This window comes from Arvicanthis niloticus, chromosome 17 (genome assembly GCF_011762505.2).
Source record: "Arvicanthis niloticus isolate mArvNil1 chromosome 17, mArvNil1.pat.X, whole genome shotgun sequence".
NCBI classification, from domain to species: Eukaryota; Metazoa; Chordata; class Mammalia; order Rodentia; family Muridae; genus Arvicanthis; species Arvicanthis niloticus.
Window position 1 is genome coordinate 11,217,501 of NC_047674.1, and position 26,634 is coordinate 11,244,134.

The window sequence follows — 26,634 nt, forward strand, 5'->3', positions numbered from 1 at the left end:
CAGAGAATTGATCCATGCATAATAAATGCTTTCATTACGACCACTGCTTCTTCCCCACCCCAGTGGCTCTTCATGGTTTGTGGTACTGAAATATTCCGAGTACTGCGATTTATTTCTTCCCCAAAAGTACATTGAGGTATACGCTATCATCAGCCAGTCTGCTCAGTCATATCATTTAGATGTGAAACTTCTCTATGCTTTGTTCTCTTATAGCCATTTATTGGAATATTTTATAGAGTCATAATTCAACCTCAGTTTAAAGAAAACACAAGGGAATTATCTGTGTAATGGAATAAGTAAATGGAGTTTCCAAAGAAGATGAAAGGACTCTAGGTTAAGAAAATTCTGTGTGAAACTAGGAAATGCTTTTAAGCCCTATTTTATTCACAAACATTCCGATATACAATTATATAGGAAAGTAATGTGCGAAATTGGACTTAACACTGTGAAAAGAAATCCCCCAGCGTTGGTCTTACTAAGAATGTTTTATATCTTCACACAGGGTAAAATGTATCTATCACCACTGGGTTGGATGGGATTTGCATAGATTATCTCTATCCCTCTATCATATTTGCAAATCTTAAGCTTAAAGCACTAGAAAAATCTTTCTGCAGTCAATAAAGATGAAAAGCATGGGAAGATAACAATCTAGAAATATGAAAATCAACAGGGACAATGTTTCATTTTTTTTCCTTGATACCAAAAGAATTACCTGACATAAGATAAAATCTTCAGAAGAAAAATAATGTTAGCTCTCAAAATACAATGTAACCTTTCCAATTTCCTCCATTTCTGATTCCTCAGAGTTGTAAAATTAGACTGAAAAATATTACAAATGCCTTTGCACTTCGTGTTTAGAATACATACTTAAAACCACCTTAACTTTTAAGAAAATATTTTTTTCATCCTTGAAGCACATTTAGTGTTCATTCTAAATGTACATCTTTATGGGGTACACTATGATGATAGTCCAGTGCACAAATACACAATGTAGTCACCAAGCCAGGGTAACAAGAATTTCCATCTCTTTAAACATTGGTCACTTTTGTGTTGGGAGTTTTGTGATCTTGTCATTTTGAAATCTGTCAATGGTGAAAGTTACCCCACTGTGCTGAAGATGAAGCAGAAATGCTCTCTCTGCGCTCTGCCTTCTCATGCAGATGCCCTGTGCAGAACTCCCTTAAGTTCTCCTTCCTCCATGTTCTCCCTAGTATCTTTTGTTTACCTTCCTCTTCACTCTTCTGCGATTCTATCTCACTGATTTTTAGGAATTAATTTTTTAAAAAGGTTTAGTTCTGTTTCTATCTCCTGTTTTTGTTTCACTTGAAGCAATGACTCCTTGTGTTGTAGTTGACAGGGTTGCGTTTTATGGCTGTATAGTATTCTCTTGCTAAAATATGTATTTTCTTTACCCACTTACTAGAACCCTACTCTGCTATATATAACAGATAGTTCTCAAAATGTAAATTAGAACTACCCTGATATTCCATCTCTAGTCAGAAGAGCAGTCATTCAAAAAACTGCTAAGAGCAAATCCTGGCACACAGGCAGAGATGAGGCAATGTGGCCTCTGTAGAAATCAACATGGGGGCTTCGCAGACAACTGAACACACATTTGCTTTAGTACCCAGCTCTACCACTTCCGGTATTTACCCAAAAGATTCCAAGTCGATATATATCCCAAAGACACTTACACATCAATGTTTATTGCAGTACTATCCACAATAGCTAATCAATCTATCTCTGTCAAAAGAGAAAAGAAAATTTTGCCATGTATATACAGTACAATATCTTTCTTCCACAAAGAATGAAATAGTGTCATTTTCAGGAAAATGTAGACAATAAAATATAATCATATTGCACAAATTAAGTCACTCAGAGAAATATAAATATCCCATGGTTTTCCCTCATTTTTACTTTTATTGAAAACAGGTTCCTTTCTCATATGATATGTCCTAATTATAGTTCCCACTCACACTCCCTGTTCCTTCGCACCTCCCCGCCCCTCCAGATTCACTCCCTTCTGTCTCTCATTAGCAAAGAACGGGCTTCTAAGAGAAAACAACTAAACATTACAGAATAAAATTTAATGAGATGAAGTAAAAACCATCATATCGAAGTTGGATCTGACATCCAAAAAGGAGGAGAAGAGTCACAAAAGCAGGCACAAGAATAACACACCTACTCACTCTCAGTCAGCAGTTTTGTGAAAATACTAATCTAAACGCTGTGATATACATGCAGAGGGCCTGCTGGAGTGGAGAGTCGTGTAGCCCCCGTGCCTGCTCCTTCCGTCTCTGTGAGCTCATACGTACTTTGTTTAGTTGAGTCAGAGGGCCATGTTTTCCTGTGGCTCTTTAAAAAACAAAACAAAACAAAACAAAATTCTGTAGGATTCCCTGAGCTCTGGGGGATTTGCTGGAGACCTCCCATTTAGACTTTCTCTCCTCCACATAATGTCTGTCTGTGGGTCTCTGCATCTGTTCCCATATGCTGCTGGAGGAATGAAGTGGATGGAAACTTAAGGGTTCTTTGAAAAGTCAGTTGTGTTGGATGTGTTTTGCTGGGGCAAAGACATGAAGGAGTATTTCCTGAAATGGACACAGGTGAAAGACTAAGGCAGAATGGTGAAGGAACGTTTTGCAGACACGGGAGAGAGGATGTTCTGCTAAAGCAAGCACATGAAAGGACATGTGATGAAGGATTCTTTGCTAACAACATACATGCATTGGTCTGCCTCACACTGCATAGTTGAGCTCCTGTTGTCTGGACTCCATAGAGAGAAATCACCATAAAACTTCTGGTGGTCTGCCTTGGCTTCTTGGTGCTTCTGAGGACTCAGGAGGATTGGCAGAGTGATATCTGCTGAGACAAACACATATGCAGAGGCAAGACCCATGGTGAAAACATGATGTGTGAAGGGTATAAATAGGACTTGATGGGCAGTGGCAGAGGCTGAGCTAGGCTTGCTGGTAGAGCTAGCTGTACAACACTTGAGGGTCTCATGTCTTTACTGATCTTCACCTTCCTAAGAGAGGCACAGTCAAGAACATCTCCTGGCATTCCTGTTGGTTCCTCCTGCTGACTGGTGCTGAGGCTGAGGCCTGGCTGTCTCTGCTAGGTAGTGCCACCACTGCTGATTCCTGTTTGCTATCCCAACTCTACTGAACTGGACTGTGTGTTTATCTGTGAAGTGTTTGCATGTGGATTGAGCTTCTGCTGCTGACTCCCATGAACTAAATTGCTCCAAAGAACCATTTCTAAATAGGTCCACGTCCCCTGTATCCTTTCTTTTCCACTACTTCTTGTGAGTGGTAAACTAAAAGGGAGGTAAAAAAAAAAAAACATTTAAGAACCATCATAAAAAAAAAAAAAGAACCATCATTAAAAATAGGTTTTGAAAAAAAATAAAGTTGCAGAGGACAGCTTTCTGGTGATGGCTGGATAAGACACTGATCCGTGAGTATAGTAGAATATCATTAGTCGTCATTTTATTGATACATTATTTTTCTAGACCAATAGTGTTTGGTTTTACCTGAGGTCTCTGGACTATCTAGTTTCTGGTTTCTGTTTCTCCTAGCAGTCTTAGGTATGGATTCCTTCTCATAGAATGGACCAGCTTAGTCGACGTAGTTCCAGGCCATCCAGGGCTACACAGTGAAAACCTGTCTCAAAAAGAAGATTCATTTTCAATTTATGTGGATGTGTGTCTGTGTGTATGTATGTCATATCTGTGTGGATGCCTATATAGCACAGAAAAAGGTTCAAGGCCAGCCTGGTCTATAGAACAAGTTCCAGGACAACTAGGGCTATTACACAGAGGAAACTCTGTCTCAAAACAAAACAAAACAAAACAATCACTTCCATTAGTAACGCACTGAAAAGATATCCTCTAACTATTTCTCTAACTATTGTTAGGTTGCTTTTAATTAGATGATGTTGTTGTTGTTGTTGTTGTTGTGGTGGTGGTGGTGATAGTTATTGTTATTAGTATCTTTATTTTAGCTTTAATACAGAACCTATTTTTCAAAAATTCTATGGAAAAATTTCATATCTTCTCAAACTGCTTTTGCTTGTAAGACACAGAAAAATGACCAAAATGCAGATGGCTTGTCTATATACTCACAATTTCCTGAACATCTGTATTTGGGCCGTGTTTCAAATGTGCTTAATCAGTTTCAATACGTGTCCATCAAAGCCTCAGTTCCTGGGAAGGGGGCAGCATTCTAGTTTTCTCCCCTCAAAAATACATGAAAGCTAGTTCCTGCAAAGTGGCCTTCATGTGTGAAGCCATTATCCAAAAATTACACAGAACCAAGAACTCAAGGAAATCAACCTGTGCTGTCATTTTGTAACCGAGCTAAGTCTAGGGAGAACCTCTGGTGGTGTTTGGTTGCTCTCTGACTTTCTTTATGGGGAAATCACGCACGGTTTTCTAACAAGCACATCAAGTTTCTGTCCTACTTTGCTTTCCATTGCTAAGATAAAACACTATAACCAAAAGCAATTTGAGAAGAAAGGGGTTTATTTGGTTTATATTTCCATGTCACAACCCATCATGAAGGAAAGGCTGGGCTGGAACACAAGGCAGGAATGGAAGCAGAAACCAGGAAGGAATGATGCTTACTGCCTCGCTCCCACTAGCTTACTCAGGTATTGTACAACCGGGATCTCCTTCCTAGGGGTGGCTGCTCCCACATCAAACATTAATCGTTTATAAAATAAAAACTTAAAGCTTCACAGACTTGCTTTCAGGCCAATTTAATCAAAGCATATTCTCAATTGGGCTTCCCTCTTCATGGATGGCTCTACTTCATCAAGTTCACACACACACACACACACACACACACACACACACACACACACACAAATGCATGCGCATGCCAAAAACAAAAAGCAAGCAAACAAACAACAAAAGTATCCAACAATTCCTATATCTTTATTTTCAACTCACTAGGGCAATTTCCAATGAGCCAAGACTGACATAATCTAACACAAGTACGTGGCCTGTAGAGAAGCCCTTTCCCATCAGCCTCTGCTTTACCTGCTCCAACTCCTTAACAGCAGTCTCAGCTGAGGTTTAGAGCAGCGAGAGGTTTTGTTGTAATCTCCTCACTCTGAGAAAGCTCTGTTCCCTTTCTCCTCTTCCACTCCCTTCCCTCTAGGAAACTTTTCTCTTGTGGAGAGGCTGCACTTTACCGCTCCCTTCCTTCTCCGTCATCCACCTTCTGTTGCACCCCAGCTGGGAACTGATTGAAAGGAAAACTGAGAGCTGGAAATGTTTCAAGTCACTTTCTTCAGAGCCTCAGGACACCCAGAGACTGATTCATTCACTTCTCACCTCCTCACAACCTTCTCTTAACTCTTCCGAGCACAGTCTAAAGGCACAGAACAGCATGCGGCAGCCTGTCACCAAAGGAAACCACACCATCCCAAACCCCATTATCGCCATGACATTTGATGCCCTAGACTGTGAGACTAATGCATTGCCTTTGCCAACACTTGTCAAGTCAGGAAAATTATAAAACGTAATCAAGTTATCCATCTCTGTCTGTGCGCTGCTGAGTGTCTGACTACTGCTGTAATTACGTGGGATATGTTTCAAAAAACGGGAAATCACTAGCGATCAGTGGCCTCGGGCTCAGTCTATTTGTGATGCCTGCTTAGGATTTCTCATATGAGTATTTGCCCTCCACCTCCTATAAAAATATATTGGCCATTATGAAGATAAATCAAGGTGATGATACACAGGGTTTCTAATCATGGCGCTTTAGGTAATATTATTACCTAAAGCTAAGGCTAAAGCTAAATATTGAATGCCCATTCCTCCAGCCCTCAGTCTCATCAAAGGAAAAAAAAACCATAGAAACCCAAATTTAAATAATATAATGTAATAGGTTAATATAAACCAAGAAAGGTCTTTTAATTAGTCATTTTATTGGTATTGAGATTCCGATGTAAAAGTGTGTGGGCATATAAATGTCTATCTAGTAAGAATATGAAAGGAAATACAGACGACATTAACCCTAACAGTCCAAGGAATTTAGTACAAGACTACAATATAATCCATCAAAGTTGTACACTTTTTTACCAGATAAGCCTTGGACATTTCCAAAACCTATGGCAAAAGCCAATAAAGTATGGGGGTCACTAGTGTAAAAGGTAGGAAGAACGAGAGGGGGGAAAGGAGGAAAGGAGGGAAGGAGGGAGAGGAAAGTGCATGTTGTTGACTTATCTTTGTGTTTTGTCCACATTCTCATTTTTACTCATTAGTCCTAAGGGAAGACCTTTCCAACTTCATTGCAGGCTTGATCATGGCTCTGTTATGTAAAGTAATAAACAGTATTAATTGTAGATACTGGTGCATGGTGGCTGCTCACTGAGTTTTGAAGTTTCAGTTGTCGGAATCATCACTCCTTCTCTATTTGGTATTGAACAAGACTGGGGATGCTTTCTAAGTTCTTAGGATTTGTATAGGTCAGAAACAAGTGAAAGCAGGGTCCAGCGAGAGACAGAGGGAAATTACAGTAAGATTGTTAGTTTTAAGCGCCAAAGAGAGTATGTAAAAATCACCTGCTTTTTAAAAACTAGTATTTTTCCACAAGCCAGAAAGCCATGTGTTTACATACCCACACACACACCCCACTTAACTTGTAAACATAGATTCACAAATATCTCCAAGTTTCAAATAGCTTAACAATAAAAACTTTGGTAGATTGTCTTGTAGTAAAAAAAAAAAAAAATTACCTAAAGCTACCTGCTTTAATCAAATTCTTTCCTTTGCCTCCGGTGATTTTACATCTCATTCTTGAAACTTCTCAGTCCTTAAGAATATACCTGTGCATTTTAGAGATGGTTATTAAATGTCGTGTAACATCATATTTCCCTTCTGTATTTCAAAAGAGAAATCTTGAGTTTCCAGTGTGGTGGCCTGAGAGTGATGGATGGTTGTACTTCCCAGCCATCCCCGTTCAAATCAGGTCTCATAAGACTAAGTTTAGTAATTGGGAAAGGAGCAGACATGATTGTAACTTGAAACCTCATTGTTCTCCTTTAGTTTTCAATGAAGATGCAGGGTGGGTGAGATAACTTTGCCCATACAAATGAGGTTAATGCCCTAAACTAAGGTAGAACAGAGACAGAGGTGGCCTAGTTCTTAAACACTGTCCTAAACCAAATGCATCTACCTCCTCACACTGGTTTGCCTACCTCTGCTCTGGTACATCAGAAAAGAAGAAATGTCTCCTTAACTTGAGTCATGACTTTTGGCTTCTTAGTTATAGCAACCCAGATTAGACCCTATCTATTAAAAGTGTCCTAGTTCTTCTTCATTAAGCATAGTTTTAATATTTAAAGAAAATCTAGATTGCAGAGAATCACACATAAAAATACGTTGATAGTATAAGGAAAATGTTTTATATCAATTAATAAACAACTCAACTGCTTGAGTAAAATTATCACGCAAATTGGAAAACATAAGGTGTGTGGCCAAGTAGTGGAATGCATACTTAGCATGTATAAGGCACTGGCTTTAATCATATATATGTAATTTTAATTTATATCTAAGATATATATAGCTTATGTAAAAGATATATATGTATCTATCTTTTAATTATGATTTAAGAAGGGTCTCATATCTTAATAAGTAACCATACCTTATCATACCTTCATTGCAGCATTAAAGTACCCAATGCATAGAGACAACCTAAGTGTTTATCAGTGAATAAAAAAAATGTGACGTACACATAAACCACTGAAATACTCTTCAGATTTACAAATGAAAGAAATATGGTCATATTCTACTACAGCATGTATAGGGCCTGGAAAATTAATAGTTTTGCTAAGTGAAACAAGCCAGACATAATAGTGCATGATCTTGTTAACATGTGGGATGTGTATGTATAAAATCAAGCTCTAATACACAGAAATAGGGAATGTAACCATGGTCACCATGGACAGAAGACAGAAACAGAAGGAAGGGGAGGGGGAGTGAAAAGTAGAAGTCAAAGGACACAAAAAAAGCAGGTGAACCAGTCTAGAGGACTAATGTGCAATATGAAGAATAAAGTCAATAAAAGTGTATTGCATTGGGATTTGCATTAAGTAAGTAGATTTTAGCTTTCATGTCGCAAGAAAGTATAACAATGTGAGATGTTATAATTTAGTCCACTCCATTATAGTAACTATTGCTTCTTTTATATACATAAAGTACCTTCATGCCAAAAAAACCTCATATATACAAATAAATGTATCCAAAAAAGAGACTCCCTGTGGGCTCTGCCAAACTTTGCAGCTGACCCAGTTCTCTTCTCTCGTCAAACTATACTGTACTTAGCAACACTTAGCAACACTCTTGTAATGGTTTGCACATGTTCAGCCCAGAAAGTGGCACTTCTAGAAGGTGTGGCCCCATTGGAATAGGTGTGGCCTTGTTGGAGTTGTGACACTGTAGGAATGGGCTTTAAGACCCTCATCCTAGCTGCCAGTATTCTGCTAGCAGCCTTCAGATGAAGATGTAGAACTCTCAGCTCCTCCTGCACAATGCCTGGATGTTCCATGTTCCCACCTTGATGATAATGGACTCTGAACCTATAAGCCAGCCCCAATTAAATGTCCTTATAAGAGTTGCCTTGGTCATGGTATCTGTTCACAGCAGTAAAACCTTAGCTAAGACAACTCTCTACCTGGGAACCCAGCAGCCATAACTGCCTAGGAATCAGTTAAGCCATTTTCCCTCCCCTTCATGTTCTCCATTACAGGTTTCCCAGTCTTACATCCAGCCTGGCAGCTGATCACTTTTAAGGGCCCCTGAACTCTCACTCAATCTTCATTCCCTCCATACCATGCAGTAGACCAAGCTTTCTGCCTTCCTGTGGATCCTCTCAGTGCATGCTCATGCACGTGCGCATGCGCATGTGCACACACACACACACACACACACACACACGTCTAACCCATTCCTGTTCTATTATGTAAGACATCAATTCCTAAAAGCACTTTCTACCTAAGATCAAATACTTACACACCAAATTGAATAACACATCAAAAAGACCATCTACTATGATCAAGTCAACTTCATCCCAGAGATGCAGGGTTGGTTCAACATACATAAATAGATCAATTTAATTCACCATATAAACAAACTAAAAGACAAAAACCACATGATCATCTCATTAGATGCAGAAGCACCTTTGACAAAAATGTACCATTCTCTGTGTGTGTTTCTCATGTCCTCTCTCTCTCTCTCTCTCTCTCTCTCTCTCTCTCTCTCTCTCTTCCTTTGTCTTCTATTTGCTTTGTTTTATGTTTTAGTCATAAAATGTTTATTTTGGCCTATTTGTTTTCTAATGAGAGAAAAAAAAAGGCTTGGCATTGAAGAAATATTTTCAATAAAAAATAAAATAAATGGCTAAGTTTTAGAAGCTATGCTTTGTGCTTCCCATAATTTCAGTTAACTCAGTCATTCTGGATCTCTGACGGGAGAGATGACAGAGGTTCTGGTTAGTCAACAAGATGATGGACTGGGTATTAGGACTATCTTGTACCTCACTGATACAAATAGGCATAATTATGCTCTAATTGTATTTTGAGAGAAAAGTTTTATTTTAACAAGAAGAGTGATATGTAGGAGGAGCTAAGGGGGAAGGAGTACTGAGAGGAAGAGAAGGAGTAAGGAGAGTAGAAGAAGAAGGAGAGGAGAAGCTAGGTGATGAGAGAGAGAAAGAGAGAGAAAGAGGAGGGGGCATGGAGGCAGATGTTCACGTGTCTCCACCAGTCAAAGATAGTTGATATATCTAGGTTGGGTATTGGGTTACACTTCTGATTGAGGAATACCAAACTTATAAAGCCTTTGATTAACATTTTTTTAAAAATTGTATAAAAGCAAAAAGGAAAAGGGGGCATGGGATAGGGGTTTTCTAGGGAGAGGAGATGGGGAAAGGAGATGGCATCTGAAATGTAAATAAAATATCCAATAAAAAAAGATTTATCATGAAAAAAATAAAAAATTTAAAAGAGAAAAAAAATCCTAGTTTTAATTTCCTGTTATATACCAAAAATGGATTCTTTCAATACTGTCAAATGTTATATGTAACATATATATACATATATATATACATACATATATACACATACATATATACACATACATATATACACATATATACACATACATATATACATACATATATATGGGTGTGTATGTGTGTATACACATATATACATACACACACATTCCTGCTACTCTATTAGCACTGGGGTGCAAACTGGGCCACTGAATAGTGCTATGTATTTATCCTTACAAACATCTTTCTCAGAATCCTGTGGTCAAACACAAATGTGAGTGAATTGCGTGTATAAGAGTTTGCTGTTATTACTTCAGACATCTGAGGAAAAACCCTAAACAGGAGCAAGAGTAGAAATTTAAACCCAGATTTCACATTCTGACTCCTGGAGGAGAGAAAGCCAGAAAAAGCAACTGTTATTAAGAAACTTTTCTCCCTTTCCCTACCATTAACCTATATGTTTTCGATGTAGTTACATATTTTTCATGCCTTGACACATGAAAAGAATCTGTGTTAAATGACCAGCTTCAAATGGTTAAAAGAAAACTTGACTGCATGACAATACAGTGTCTTCTATATTAATTCTTATTTCACAATATCTACATTACTTTTTTCCCTTCATTCCTCTATTTCAAATGAAAATCAGCTCATGCTTTGGTAGAGAAATAATTTAAGTATTCATCCCATGGCCTACATTTTCTCTCAACAACCTTCAACACACAATATATTCCAGAAGCAGGTGCTGCTCTGACCCTCACTGAAAGTGATGTCACCCAGCTTCTCTGATTTGCTCAAGACTTCCTTTCTCCAGACTTCTACCTTGAAACCTTACTCTTTACTGTGGCATGACCTTCATCCCCAGGCTCTTCCTGAGCTTCATTACAATCTATACTGTGCTATGTTACACTATGGTATTCCCCTGACTCCTTTACAATCTGTACTGCGTCAGACTCTGCTAGTCCCAATCTTCACTCACTCTCTTTCTAGTCTTGCTTTCAAATGGGAAAATTACAGTCTTAATCCAAAACTCTGTGTCAACTTTTATGTGACATTTCTCCAGCCTTCTTACACTTTATTTCTCCCGTTTTTCCCCATATGTTAGGCAAAAGAAAATGTGGACAAATCTGCAGATTTTTTTTTTACTTTTGACAGCAAGCATCACATTACACATTCATCAATTTATCAACCTGAACTGAGCACTGATATTGTTTTATGAATTTGTTCTGAAAAAAAAAAAATTGAAAGACAGGAACAAAGAAACCCAATAGCATTGGCATGAAAAGGAATTACTTTTTTAACAAATAAAAAGTGCTATATGCAAATATAATGTTTGTAATAATTCAATGATATATAAATATATTTATGAAGTTTCCATTGTATGTTTTTCTTCAATAAAAATGTTTAAATAATTGGACTGCAAAAACATTATGTATGACAAGCTAAGAAGATTGTGTCTATGTCCCAGTTTTACCTAAGATCAGTTCTAGAAGAAAAAAATGAGATCCATTAATACTAACAAAAGTGCTGGGAAGAGAATAGGAACTCCAAATAGGAACTTCACTTCTGCCCACAGAAAGAGTCCACGCCTGAATGGCAGGCACTGATTGCTGCTCAGGTCTATACTTACTGTGCAAAGCATAATTCCCTCAGGCTATCCTGAAACTTAAAGACCTGCCTTAAATCCATCTAATTCTCTTTGATCTGGCTGATTGTATGTTTGCCAAGGCCATCTAGCACCAACAAATTGAGCTTCCCACATAGACTGATGTTAGAGTGTAGTGTGCTAGGGAGACAGCTGTTGCTAATCATAGATTATACTAGATGGAGTTCCCTAGACAAATTAGCTGGGTTCTGACTTACAAATCAGTCCCTTCAGAGTCTGATGACTGTGAACCAGTCCAACATGTGAACAACTGAAAAGTGCTGATAACTGAGAAAAGTGCTACAAAAAAAGGGGGTAGCATAACAGTGCAGAAAACCAGTGTTTGTGCACCCTTGCAGTACCAGAAGAGAGAGTGAGCATTCGAGAAACACATCTGCGAAAACAAAGGGAATCATGTAAAACGTTATTTTTTGTGAAAAAAAAAAAAAAAAGCCAAGTTTGTAAACACAAAGAATATCTATCTTTGGTACTTCCTATCCAAAAGAGAAAAACTACTCATTTTCCAAGAAATAATATTGATTTCTCTTACCCCATTTGTAGTTTCAAATTCCTCTGAAGAGTACTTTTGGAGAAATATTTAGGCATTCAGGAATATGTATATGTGCATGTAACCACGGTTAATGAAAAAAGAGGCACAAGTGTGAGAGATCAAGGAGGGATGGATGAGGAGGTTGGAGGGAGAAAGGGGAAGGGAGGAATGGTATGATTATGTTATAATCTCAAAAAAGAGGTAATTTTTAAAAGGAAAGCGATTCTACTTTAAGAGCCACTTTATCCCAATCTTAATCATCATGATGCATAAGCAGAGATCTCCGGGTGGATATACTTCATACATCCAACCAAGGAAATCGATTCAGGAAGCTCAGGACCCTCCTAAAAGGAAGAGTCTATGCTGAGATCTATGCTAGTACTAACTAATAATTTAAGGCTGGCATTACTTAAGCTGTCTCCACCACACCTTAAGACTGCATAAGAACAGTGGCCAACAATTAGAAAGATCCTACAATTAAAAGTCAGACATTTGTGTCCAAGACAAATCCCAAGCAAGCTCCCAGGTGAATGGGGAAAAAATTTAAAGGTGGATTTGACTGTTCTTAGGTTTGTTGTAAATTTGAAGAAAAGCATGGCTAGAGGCAGAAACATCTGGGAGAATCCAGAATGAACACAACCTGACCGGGGCCGTATGAGAAGATGGGGTCAGCAGGAGCCAGGAAACAAAGAGGCTAGGAAGATACGCAGTAAAAGAGGATGAAAAGGGACAAGTGTAGCTGAAATGGCTGGCTTATATGGGGAAGGGCAGCTGGAGGGAAGGACAGCCCAGCCCATAGGCTGGAGAAGTTTAGGATAGGGGGAATGGTATGCCAGCCACACTCTGTAACAACTAAGGACTGAGGGATGCTGGGAGAACCTGGGGGCAAGGTTGGTCTTGATAAGTTAAATAGGTACCTCAGTTAACCTTTGTCCCAGGTTTGAGGCCTAATATCAGGAAAATATCATACAATCAAACAGAATAACAGGGTCAAAATTACCTGGCCGAAGAAATAGAGATAACTAGAATCTGCTTGGGGTTTTTTTTTAACTTTTTATTGATTCTTTGTGAACTTCACATCATGCACATCAACCCCACTAATCTCCCCATTCCTTCATATCTAACCTTTGCCCTTGAAACCCCCTAAAAGAAAATAAGGAATAGGTCCCTTCTGCTCTGTGCCAGTGCCCTCAGCAGACCTTGAGCGCCAGCTGTGTACCCAATCCCACAAAACCCAGAGGAGGCTGGACTCCCAGGAACTCTAACACACCCAGGATCATAGAATGCTGAAGGAAAATGGTGGCTGCCAGAGTGATTGCTGAGACATGCTGATGCTGGGACAAAGAAGCTTGCTGAGTGCCCTCACAATGGTGACTGGGAAGCTGTATTGGACATATGTTCTTGACCCACATTTGCTTTCCTATATACCAGAGGGAACAAGCTGCCTTGCCTCAAGTTTTTAGAACTTGTGGGATAGAGAATCAAAAAAAAAAAGTTACACTGAGTCTTGTATTGTTCTTAAATGTGACCAGTTATTCAGACTCGATCATGGACTGGTCTAGAAATCAATCCAGTATTGGAAATAACAGCCTTCATTTGGAAGGCTGGATCTGGACATTTTCAGAGTCACATTTGGAAGTTAGCTGTGATGTTATGTTAGCAAGAGATAAAGTTGGGACAGGATCTGGATTTCAAACAAGTGTTAGTGCATGTGATAAGGCTCTTTTAATTTCCAAATTAAACTTACTTTTGTTTCTTCTACAGTATTTAATGTAAGTTGCATTGATTGTACACTTTCTAATTGTGCTAGTGTGTTGAAAACTGGCATGTCTGTTACAGGGGTCTATCAACCAGCTTTTGTTTTATTGCCCTGAGTATTACAAAACCTTGACTTTCTGAAAAAAGCTTGCAAGTACTGGAAGACATGACTCAGGCTTTAGGCAGAAACAATAGGGTAGTGGGCTTGAGTATTGCTGGTATAACAGCTTTAATTACATTGATTGCTAGCACCACTGCTTCTTCAATTTCTTTGACACAAGAAGTTAAGACAGCTACTTTTGTTAATCATTTAGCAAAAAATGTTACTAATGTGTTGAGTATACAAGATAGGCATTTGGAACAAGAAATTGATGTTATTTATCCTATTCAAATTATTAGAAGGAGGTTCAGAGTTTAAGAGTAAGGATCCATCTCGAGTATCATGCCAAATACCAATGGACTTGTGTTACTTCTATAATTTACAATGATAGTCATTATAATTAGGAAAAGTTCAAAGACACTTGCAGGATATCTGGCATAAGTCTAACACTTCTCTAGATGTTTTAACTTTGCGTAGTGACATTATGAATTTAAAGAATGATGCTCTGCTGAGCTTGGATGCTGCAGATACTGCTGATAAAATTATCCATTGCTTGAGGTCAGTATTTCCATTTTGGTCAAGCTTCAAGAATGGTATATATAGCTTTTTGTTCTGGGAATACTTTTATTCCTGCCCATCATGTGAAAGCTTGTCTTCAACAACATCAACATGTTGGCAGCCAAAGTACATTGTCAGGCCTTGGATGAGGTAACTCCATTTAACCTGCACCATCACGTAACACACAGGTAGAGGGCGTGATTAGCAGGTATCCACCTCCAGAGATTAAAATGTTAATGAGTTATCTAAAGGCTTGGGGGCATAGCTAATTAAATTATTCCCTCCCCTTTTCTCCTTCTCTATAAAAGTCAGGCTCCCCTGGCTTTTGGGGGGAGCACGAATCATCTACACCCATTCACCACACCATGAACAATAAAAGCTTTGGAAAACCAGACTCCACGTGTCACCTGGGCCTTCCTGCACCTGCCACCAGATTCCCAGCCTTTGGAACCCTGAACCTTCCCGATACAGCTGCCGGCCCACCTGCAGCAGCTGCATGAATATGGGACCCTCCACCGGCGGTGTGGGAAGCCTGCCCAGGACCCTGCTGCCGGACCACCATGGAACCCCCACCTCCAGACTCCCCCCGGGAGAGAGTTTTTTCCCACAGTACATGACTTGAAACTGAAAATGGACCCCCAGACAGAGTTATTAAATTAACAGGCTGGCAAGCCAAGGACAGGTAAGATTCTGCACAGAGACTTACCAACCTAAGACATAAGTGTATTGCTTTTGATAATGCACATTCCACAACAGGTAAAGAAGGCATTCTTGCCAGAAGGACCTAAGACAGGCTCAGTCTTATTTATGAAATAAAAAAGGGGGAGATGTGGAGAGATTTGGGGGCTGCTTAGCATGAATCTGACATTGGCCAAGGACAAGGAAATGGGCTTCAGGCAGAAATCGGACATTAGTCTAGAACAAAGAAATAATTTCAGGCAGGAATCTAAATCTTAGGCTAGAACAGAAAAGTAATTTCAGGCAGGAATTCAATTTTAGGCTAGAACAAAGAAGTAGACTTCAAGCATGAAAATGACTTTGGACTAGGACAGGGAAGTAGGCTCAGATATTTTGGTCATCCTGATAAGCCCTTAGAAACAGTGATCATGGGAGTGATCATGGGACTTTAGTCATTGCCTTGCTTGTTCTTTGGCTATTTGTGTTTATTGTCTTGCTTGTTCCTTGACTATGTTCATCTATTGTATTGCTAGTTCCTCAACCTAGAACTGACCTTAATACATGCATGTAACTAAAATGGTCTAAAAGCCAAAAAAGAAAATAAGGAAAATACATAGATAAACCATCTCATTATGGAAGCTGTATTATGTCACAGTGTGTCATACTGTATACCCTTTACCTGCAAATGTTCATTTCAATGATTCATTGGTCTTGTTCGAGGCCTCTGGCTTCTGGTACACTATCTATACTATACTAGTACCTCACTGTTGCCCTGTGTCGTGGATATTCTGCCGCTTTGAATCAGCAAGACCAGTCCTTTCACATGCTCCAGCCATTCATAGATGGGATAGATTTGGAGGTGGGCTAACTCGAATTTCTGGATCTGGGCCTACATGCTAGCTGAGTTGGTCATTCCCTACAGCTCTTCCATACCCACATCACCAGTACAAGCTCTCCAGCACTGTCCCAGCTAGTTCACCCAATGCCTTAGCTGGCAAGGTGTAGGGACTGCTCTCCAGAGTGTTGCAGCAGGTAATGAGTGGAGTCAGCCCTCCCACTCTCATGAACTTGGAGTCAGATATAGCAGCTGGTGAGGGGCAGGTGAGATGAGGAGATCATTTCTCCTGTGCCCATGCTACCTCATGGCAAAAGAGTGTTATGGCCAGCTCTCCCATGTTCATGCCCTCCAGGATAAGCAGAATATTTATAGCATGAATTGAACTTCTGAAACTATATTTCATACGGCCAATACATTTCTAATTTTGCTAAATTTATTGGATGGTGTTTTTCTCTTCCTTCAAATTTACTGGAAGAAATTTTGACTTAAAAGAGCAATGAAAAAATCTTTATCAGCCACAGTAATTAAAGGGAAATTATTTTATTCAAATGCTAGGAACTTGATGGGGGAAAAGAAACCACTGGATTCAGAGACATCCTCCATCAATGTCAATTTGGGTGTTCTAATTAAATATAAGTAGCATAATGTGCTTTTCACACTTAAAAGATATAAACTTGACATGTAATCATCACAGACCTTAGTAAAACACATTTTCTTAGGATGGTATCTACCAAATCAATCTGGTTATTTCCAAGCTGAGATGGTAAGAACAAAGGTAACGCAAGAGTCAAAATAACTTGATAAGGGCTCACCTTTATTGATCGCCATCAACCAAAATAGAACATCTATTAAGGATGTCAGGGAGGCACTCCAGCGGGGAAACAAATCAGTGCTTTGCTCAGACACCAGTCTCCTGCAGCAGATGGGAAAAAATATGGAGACCCACAGCCAAACATTAGGCAGACAATGACAGATCTTAGAATACCTAGCCCCAAACATTTGATGTCTCCATCAAGTTCCTCCCCTCAGGTCTCAGGGAACCCCACTGAGGAGGAGGTATAAAGAATGGAAAAGCCAGAGGAAATGGAGGACACCAGGAAAACAAGGCCTTCTAACTGAATGTGATCCATGCACATACAAAGTCTTAGTGACTGGGGCCCCAAGCACAGGGCCTGCACAGATCTGCACCAGATTGGAGCCCTAGAACTGAAAGGATAAATGGATACATGCCTACATGACCCCATTTTTTAACCCAGAATCAATTTCAAATTGATAACCAACCATTTGCAAATGAAAATTTAGTTTCCTCCAAGGGAGTCTCACTGGGAAAACAAACTATGCTTAAGAGTAGGTGGCACACCTAGCAGTTGATGACTAACAGAAAATAAACTCAACATCTTCAGAGGTTTCTTGTCTCCTAATGTCATATCAGGGCTTTACCTTCTCCTTCTTTTTTAATTTTTTTCTTCTTTTTACCCTACAGTAGGTCCTTTGAGTATATATTATGGCTTCCAGTTTAATGTTTTTATGGGACTCCTGCCTGAGTGTATGAAGGAATGGTGTATCTGTTTCTTGTGCCTTCTCTTGGGCTCCTTGAACTATGTTTGGTTTGCCCAGATCTAGTGTGTTGGGGTGTTGTTGTTGTGGTTGTTCTTGTTGTTTTTGTTTTGTTGGTGGTGATGGTTTTGTCTTACTATGTTTTGACATAATAAGGGAGGAGGGAAAAGCACAACCAGAATGCATTATGTGAGAGAAAAGTCTATTTTCAATAAAAGAGAGGGGAAAGTATGTAACTGAGCAAAAGGCTCAAATCTCCCATACAGAACTGTTAACTGTTTCCAGAGGTTAGATTAGCAGTTAGAGCTAGGGGACACTTAAGATTTTTCCTAAAAGTCATATAGAAACCTACTACTGTAGAAGCAGTTTTATATACATGAATACACGTATATAAAGAGGGCTACAATAGAGATCCCCTATGACATGGAGAAAGTACCCATACTGGACACCACAGGCTACCAAATAAAAAGCTAATGCTAAAAATGGCCTTTCTTAGTTGTTTCCAAGAAAAAACCCAGAAACGCCCGATCATTATAGGCTTTCGACAATGTTTCTTGTGGTCCTCTTATTGTCCTTGACAATATGACACAATTTCTGAAGACACCTTATACTTGAATCATAGATATAGAGAAATTAAGATGATACTGACCTGGAAGCTTCATCACTGATGGCTACCTCTCACAATGTTGAAAAATACAGTGTGCATTACCACAAGAGAAAAGTAATCATTCATACCCAGCTATGAACACTATGAGCTACAATAAGGGCAAGTCTCATGAGACTTGCACACTGGTGCAGATTGGTTTGACTATTAAGAGAAAAACCAACCACCTTAAGCCTGGACTTAAGATTTGTTCCATAAAAATGCAAAACAAAACAACCCAGAGATTCCACCTCACACCAGTCGGAATGGCTAAGATCAAAAATTCAGGTGATAGTAGATGCTGGCGAGGATGTGGAGAAAGAGGAACACTCCTCCATTGTTGGTAGGATTGCAAGCTGATACAAACACTCTGGAAATCAGTCTGGCAGTTCCTCAGAAAACTGGACATAGCATTACCTGAGGACCCAGCTATACCACTCCTGGGCATCTACCCAGAAGATGCTCCAACTTATAACAAGGACATATGCTCCACTATGTTCATAGCAGCCTTATTTATAATAGACAGAAGCTGGAAAGAACCCAGATATCCTTCCTTCAACAGAGGAATGGATAAAAATAATGTGGTACAGTTACACAATGGAGTATTATTGAGCTATTAAAAACAATGAATTCATGAAATTCTTAGGCAAATAGATGGAACTAGAAAATATCATCCTGAGTGAGGTAACCCAATCACAAAAGAACACATATGGTATTCACTCACTGATAAATGAATATTAGCCCAAAAGTTGGCAATACCCAAGATACAACTCACAGACCACCTGAAGCTCATGAAGAAGAAAGACCAAAGTGTGGGTATTTCGGTCCTTCTTAGAAGGAGTAACAAAATACTCATGGGAGCAAATATGTAGACAAAGTCTGGGACAGAAACTGATGGAGGAGGTGTCCGAAGACTGCTCCACCTGGGTATCTATCCCATGTGCAGTCACCAAGGCAGACGCTGATGTGGATGCCTGGAAGTGCATGCTGACATATACAGAGGCAGATGCTCACAACTAACCATTTCCCAATGGAGGAGTTAGAGAGAAGACTGAAGGAGCTGAAAAGGTTTATGGCCCCATGGGGAGAGTGACAATACCAACAACCAGAGCTCTTAGAGTCTAAACCACCAGCCTGGGAGCACATAGGGAGGGACCCATGGCTCTAGCTGTATATGTAGGGGAGGATGGCCTTGTCAGGCATAGGTGGGAAAGGAAGTTCTTGGTCCCATGAAGGCTGGATGGCCCAGTGTGGGAGAATTCGAGGGTGGGGAGGTGGGAATGGGTGGATGGGTGGGGCACATCCTCATAGAAGCAGGAGGAGGGGGGATAGGATAGCAGGCTTCGGAGGGGAGAAATGGGGAAAGGGGATAACATCTGAAATGTAAAATTTTTTGAAAATTATAAATATTTTTAAAGAAAAGATTTGTTTCGTAAGAAAAAACCCATGCCTGGTACCATTTCTGGGGCCAAGAACCTTGACTATACATGTCAAGCACTCTATGGGAAACCCTCCTGCTATCATTCTGATAAATAGACATAGTATTAAACTGACTTCTAATTACTTCTCACTATGTTCATAGATTAGTGCATTTCTCAGTGCTCATCAGAAAAGCTTCTTTCCACAGTAGATGATGGTTAACACAGAGACCCATATCTGACCAAGGTGCAGAGAACAAAAGACTGAATAATTCTTAGCCCTAAATAGAATGTAGATATATTAGCATGTAACATAATATATAATAATATAATATATAATGTTATAATATATATTATATATTAGCCACCAAGGTTCCTTTGGGCTCTTTCCATCCCACTGATGCCCAGAGCAGGCTAGAAAGTGCTGGCTGCTGCAAATTTGCTTCCTGAACCTCAGGCCTCTCTGGCCTCAAGGCTCCCTGAGGAACAGTCCCCTGAGTAGAGAAAAGCAGCTACCTTGAAGGCCCTTTCCTGCTGACTGTAATGAACCTTTGTTTCATCATTTTCTGCCCTGAAACACTGCCAGGTCAGACCCAGAATTTGGGACTGTGACCTTACTCTGTGTGTGTTTGTGGCCTATGCCACACCAGCAAATATAATATACATATTCTATTTATTTATATATTTTTAATTATATATTATATTATATATTATTATAATTCTATAATTACATGTATTATAGAATACATATATACTCACATACTTCCCAGGGCTCATAGAATTGTAGAAGAGGAAGAAGAACTATAACATCCAGAGGTGGTAGTTGACTATAATTAAACAGTGTTTGTAGACACAACAGGGAAGTTGTTCATGTGAACTCATAGCAGGTATTACAGCATGCACAAGACCTGTACAAGTTCAAAGCCATAAAAAAAGACTAGCATGAAGACAAGGTGGACATGAATATTGGTAATTGATAACTATCAGCAAAGGGAGAGAGAGAGTTGGTTTTCTTTTAGGGTATGCCTCTAGTAGATTAACTACATCTGTGCTCTAATCACATCCAAGACTACATGAACAGCACAAATTGAACATGATGAGCTTTTTAATAAAAAAGATTAAAATATATCATATGAAATTCTCAACTCATAACAATAAGGGAAAATCTGTCCTACAGTTGCCCCCTTAGCACATGACAAATCAGATATTTACTGAAATTGTAGACAAGAAGACAAATTTCCTTAAATTGTAATTTAGGGGAGTCCAAAATAATATAATAAATGGGGCCATTTAAATGATGTAGCACCTAAAGGTTCTTGTTGTCAAACCTAACAGACTGAATTCAATCCTCTGAACCCAAAGTGTAGACTGAGATAACCCACACAAATTGTTCTCTGACCTATACACACACACACACACACACACACACACACACACACACACAGCCATGTACATACAAATACACAAAAAAAGGAAATAAATTTGACAAATTATCTTGTTCCTGTTGTGTATGATGATGCACTCCTTTAACAACAGTACTTGGGAGATAAAGGCAGGTGAATATCTGTGAATTCAAGACCAGGATGGCTACATAGTGAGTTCCAGGACAGCCAGGGCTACATAGAGAAAGCCTGTCTCAAAACAAACCAAGAAGCAAAGAAAACAAATTACCATGCTGTCATGGGAGGCCACACAACCAAAAATATTTGGGTGAGAGAAATTTACCTTAATGGGAGTTTAAAAAGATACAAAGTTGAGTGTGACATGAAAGGGACTAGATATAGGAAGAATTGGGTGACTCATGCTTATTATACCAAATTGTCAAATAACTAATTAAGATAGTTTTACATTAAGAGAATACCATAAATAACTTTTATTTGGATTTTGATTCTAGGTTGTAGCTAGGAAGAGACAAAGGACAGAAAGCAAAGAACTGTTCTCATTGGGTCTTAGAAATTTTCCTGGACAATCAGAAATGTGAATGCATACAGTTCATGGTACCAGAGAAGAAAGCTAAACACCAACCCTGCTGCAGACCCTCTGGTCTACTGTGTAATAATATATGGTGTAATAATGACACAAAAAGTTGTGGGAGTAATTATGATGGTTCTCAACTTGACTATATCTGAAATTTACTAAAACCCAAGTAGCTGGACATACCTGCAAGGGAATTTTCCTTAATTAAATAATTTAATTGAATGAAGTAGGGGAAAATGAAGTAGAAAGACCCACTTCTTTTTTCTTTTTTATTTATTTAGTTACTTTACATCCTGGTCACAGGTTCCCCTCCCTCCTCTCCTGCCAGTCTCTTCCTCTCCCCTCACCTCATCCATCCACCCCTCCTTCCCTTCTTCTAAAAAAAAAAAAAAAAAAAAAAAAGAGGCCTCCCATGAATATCAACCAGCCTTGGCATAGCAAGTTGCAGTAAGACCAGGCTCATTTTCTAGTGACGCCAGACCAGGCAGCCTAGTTAGGGGGAAAGGGATCCAAAGGCAGGCACTATAGTCAGAGAGAAGCCCTGATCCCACTTTAGGAGTTCCACATGAAGACCCAACTGCACAACTTTTACTTATGTGCAGAGGGCCTAGGTCTGTCCCATGCAGGCTCCCTGGTTGGTAGTTCAGTCTCTAGGAGCCTCTATGGGCTCAGGTTAGTTAATTCTGTAGGTTTTCTTGTGGTGTCCTTGATGCCTCTGGCTCCTTCAATCTTTCCTCCCTTTCTTCTACAGGATTCCCCAAGCTCTACTTAATGTTTGGCTGTGGGTCTCTACAACGGTGTCCATCAGTTGCTGAGTGAAGTCTCTCTAATGACAGTTATACTGGGCTCTTGTCTGCAAGTATAGCAGAATATAATTAATAGTGTCAGGGGTAGGCTGCCTCTCATGGCATGGGTCTCAAGCTGGGCCAGTCTTGGCCCTTTCCTCTATTTCTGCTCCGTATTGTACCCTTGAACATCTTGTAGGCAGGACAAATTGTGGGTCTAAGGTTTTGTGGCTAGATTGGTGTCCCAATCCCTCCCTTGGAAGTCCTGCTCAATTACAGATGTCCAACCCCGCTTAGGTGGCCAAAACCCTGCACCTGAATAGCACATGGACATATTGCTCTGCTAAGGAGATACTGTTTCTCTGATAACTGAACATAGACATAAAATTACCCCTAACATTTTGCTAATGCAAAGATTAGTGTCTTATTCAGCCAACATTAGAGAAATTTCTTCCTACAATACATAGGAACTAGTACCAAAACTAAAGACTGGACAAGGTACAGAGAATAAAGGATCTTGAAATACTTGGTCCTAAATGGGATGTCTTCATCACAACCCTCCCCTCAACATTCAGGGAACTATCCAGAAGAGGGGGTAGAAAGGTTGTAAGAGCCAGTGAAGATAGAAGACACCAAGGAGATGGTGCCCTCCAGACAGAACAGATTTGATGAACATATGAACTCACAGAGACTGTGGCAGCATCCACAAGGCCTGCACAGGTCGAAGCCAGATGGGGTCCAGTGCTAAGAAACTGGACATGAGCCTCATCCCTAACCCAGAAGCTATCTATTACCTGTGTGCATGTACATACATACACAGACAAATAAATGGAGCAACATTCTTTTTTAATACTTGTCATAGAGATAAACTATGTATGTTTCATATTTCTTCGTCCTGAGTTCCAAACATATATTCCAAGCAAAAGCAGGGATGGAGAAGAGGCTATGTGGTTCAGACCACTCACTGATCTTCCAGATGGCCCAAGTTCTATTCCTAGTACCCATGTCAGACTGCTCACAAATTCTTCTGACTCCAGTTCCAAGAGCTCTGATGCCTTCTTCTGACCTCCACAGGCAGGCAGGCAGACAGGCAGGCAGGCAGGCAGGCAGGCAGGCAGACAGACAGACAGACAGACAGACAGACAGAAAAATCTTTTTTTTTTCAGAGAAACTATCCCTTACCAACTGTCACAGCTTACATCTACAATCCCAGCACTTGGGCTGCCACAGGAGAAGAGTTGTGACTTCAGGGCTAGCTTGAGCTAATAATAAGTTCTAGGCCAGTTTTCACTGCAGAATCAGCCTTTGTCTTGAAACAAACAACCAAAAAAGTAACTGTTAAAGAGATATTTTGTCACAAATTATTGAGAACTTATTAGTTTTCATTATCAGTAAAATTTAAAAGACTCCTTCTGAAGACCCCCAAACTCGGGAGACCCTTTCTCAAGTCTCAGGAAATCACGACCACCCAAGAATCACAAGAAACCATACCTGGATGCAATCAGCAGAGGTTTATTGGGGAGTCGGCTAGCCAAGGTCAAAACTGCTCGTCCACGAAGGAACAGAATTTTGACAAAAGGCCAGCAAGCTGACGGGTTTCTTTTATAGGGAAAGGGAGGAATTTTCGCGTGGTTACACATGATTGGTTGCTTTACAAAGTTTGAACACCAACAGGTTGTAACACTGGAAAGACCAAGTGGGGGGGAGGGTGGTAACCCAGAATAGTGGAACATTACAGAGGAACCTACCCTAAACGACCATTACCAACTATTTCAGGTAAACTATTTTTCACTTCTTCCTGCTATAGCCCCACCTAGATGGCTTGCATCTTTCTCTGTGGTCAGGAATGTGTCTTCCTGCCTTGGGCTTTTTCCACTCACAGGTGGGGTCTATTCCCTGAGGCTTGAGGAATGTAATCCAGTAAGTGTCCTCTGATTCAGGGATAATGTCCTCCACCCAGAATGTGTCCTGGGGCAGCAAAGGTCTGAAATTTTATTTTCAGTTCCGAGTTCTGGAACCTGCACTTTTTCTGCCCAGGTCTAGGGGCAAAGAAAAAATCTACATATTTCATAAAATAGTTTTTATAATTTTTCACTCTACACTTCCTAAATAAAATGTATATTCATGGAGAAAATTATTTTTAAGGGCTCCAACCTTGTGTTAGTATCTCAGAGTTAAACTAAGACAATTTATGAAGCACTAATTAATATATAGTGTTAAATCAAATTACCATGCTTGAGACATTTTGCTGAGCGATTGGTAATTGCTGTTTAATGATAATCAGAGCAAACTTCTTCGTAACATTTACAAAGTAACTAGGATTGGACTCCATGCTCCAGAAAAAAAAAAAAGTCCAGCTTGCTTTTGTTAATGAAGCACTTACTAAATTGTATATCAATTTTCATTATCTTTGCTGCCATATAAATGGATTACCCTGATGGCTCTAAGCGTTATTCCCCAATAAGGAATAGTATTTGCTATAAGTTGAAAGTATATAAACATTGGAAGATTTAGCCTAAATGCAGTAGACCAAACTTACTGGAGTCTTCCTGGAGGTCAGCCAAACACTAAAAGCCCCATATGGCCTGATAATTATCTACCATCCAGAGACACTATTGTGCCAAACCTCAAGAAAATGGGCTCCCTCAATTGGGTGACCTGGTTTCTCCTTAGGCTAACAATTTTCTCAATTGCTAGGCAAGGCCTTTAGCCCGTATGCTGAAAGTTTTCCTTCAAATAACATAGGAATCAAACTCTGAAATGTTTGACACTGACTGAGGAGCTGTTTAAAAGTCTCTGCAGCTGTAATACAAATATACCACTGAATCATGCATTTATATATTTCCATCCCAATAAATCATATTGCATATCTTCCTAGCTGATTTATTTTACTTGTTAAATTAACTCAGTTATTTCCCATATGCAGTTAAAACTTCAGGAACTACTTGCCATAATGACTCTTTGTCTCTGGCGAGACTTTTGACATTTCTATAATGGTGTAAGTAAATGACACTAGATTGTCGAGGACCTGCCTTTAAGTTTGAGGGATGTAAATTTGTCCTTATTAGTGCAGGCATGTAGGGACGTGAAAGGGGTCTTGGGTTTTGGTAGAAGCACTGGCTGGAAGTAGCCGGGAGACCCTGCAAGGGATGGGCATCTATTCGGACTCATTCCCAGAATCTAGGCTCCTAACACATAGCACGGAACTCCATTAACCTACACTGTTCAGTCAAGTAGGATGCAGCCTCTCCCAAAGGGCACAGGTAGAGGGCGTGACTACAGGCCTCAGCCTCAAAAGATTTACATACTAATGAAATACCTGAAGGCCAGAGGGCATAGCCAATTAAACATTCTTCCCCAGACCCTCCCCCCCTTTTCCCTCCCTATTTAACTCAGGTCTGCCCTGAGTTTCACAGGTGGGGGGGTGGGGGTGGGGAGTGCATCCAGATCCAGCTACCATCCACCATGAAAATAAAGCCTGTAAAACTCATAGACTTTCTCATGTCATTGGGGCCACTCCATGAGGAACCATGGAGAAGGCCTTTAGTGAGATGCTGTAACCGCAGCCGCTGGGGCTAACTTCCCGCCTGGAGGTGTAAGGCCCACTAGAAAAAGAACTCACGATCCGTGGAGAACTGCAGACGCACCCCAAATCACTCACGAGAAACACATCTTGATGCAAACGCAAGAGGTTTACTGGCTAGCCAGGGCTGTCCTCCCTTCCAGCCCGCGCAGGGGCCCGAGGGATTCCGCAGCACCGAACAAAAGAAGTTTACAGCTTTTAAGGGTGAATCTACAAACCAGGTGGGGGTGGAGTTAGGGAAGGGGGAAGGCTGAGAGTGGAGTTAGGGAAGGGGAAAGGAGGGGGAACAGGTCACTAGGTCATCGATACATTTGATCTCAAATTCTTAAGATGCATGGTGTGTCACTTTATAATTGGCTATTTCGAAGTAGTTTCACACCATATATCATGAGCTCCAGTTCAAGGGGGTCAGGCTTATCTCAAACTTTTAGCATCCTGGCACCAACTGTCTCAGGGCTGTTAGTTCAAAGCGTGGCCAGGCTA

The 26,634-nt window shown here is 40.0% G+C and overlaps 1 long non-coding RNA gene across 3 annotated transcripts; it reads right to left on the bottom strand.

The window, feature by feature from the left end:
• Nucleotides 1-284: 284 nt before the first annotated feature.
• Nucleotides 285-24,138, bottom strand: LOC143434810 (uncharacterized). Of its 3 annotated transcripts, XR_013104581.1 has the most exons (6): nucleotides 24,060-24,129; nucleotides 23,751-23,877; nucleotides 20,566-20,714; nucleotides 17,001-17,101; nucleotides 3,536-3,665; nucleotides 285-2,862 (listed from the first exon to the last, which is right to left on the bottom strand). It is a non-coding gene; the product is annotated as an uncharacterized LOC143434810 (long non-coding RNA). The 3 variants fall into 3 exon arrangements; XR_013104580.1 differs by lacking the exon at nucleotides 23,751-23,877 and having other exon boundaries at nucleotides 286-2,862; nucleotides 24,060-24,138; XR_013104582.1 differs by lacking the exons at nucleotides 3,536-3,665; nucleotides 23,751-23,877 and having other exon boundaries at nucleotides 24,060-24,138.
• Nucleotides 24,139-26,634: the final 2,496 nt, after the last annotated feature.